We start from the raw sequence: 428 nt of genomic DNA, 5'->3' as shown, positions 1-428 counted from the left end.
GGAGAAGGGGACGACAGAGGATGAGATGGCTGGATGGCATCACTGACTCGATGGACGTGAGTCTGAGTGAACTCCGGGAGTTGGTGATGGACAGGGAGGCCTGGCGTGCTGCATTTCATGGGGTCGCAAAGAGTCGGACACGACTGAGCGACTGATCTGATCTGATCTGATCTGATTAGTGTCAGGTGTACACATTGTTTTAAGTGTGTGTGTGTGTGTGTGTGTGTGTGTGTGTATATTCTTTTCCAGACTTTTTCATTATAGGTTAAGATATTGAATATAGTTCCCTGTGCCATATAGTAGGTTCTTGATTTTTATCTGTTATATATATATAGTAGTGTATAAATTGGAGAAGGCAATGGCACCCCACTCCAGTACTCTTGCTTGGAAAATCCCATGGACGGAGGAGCCTGTTAGGCTGCAGTCCA

At 45.8% G+C, this 428-nt stretch overlaps 1 protein-coding gene across 2 annotated transcripts in view; it reads left to right on the top strand.

The window, feature by feature from the left end:
• The window catches only part of RBM20 (RNA binding motif protein 20), a 75300-nt gene that overhangs the window by 33372 nt on the left and 41500 nt on the right, over window positions 1–428 (top strand). The window lies entirely within an intron of this gene.

Source organism: Bison bison, unplaced genomic scaffold (assembly GCF_000754665.1).
Source record: "Bison bison bison isolate TAMUID 2011002044 unplaced genomic scaffold, Bison_UMD1.0 scf7180017864456, whole genome shotgun sequence".
Classification (NCBI taxonomy): Eukaryota; Metazoa; Chordata; class Mammalia; order Artiodactyla; family Bovidae; genus Bison; species Bison bison.
This window is presented reverse-complemented; position numbering and strand designations above follow the sequence as displayed.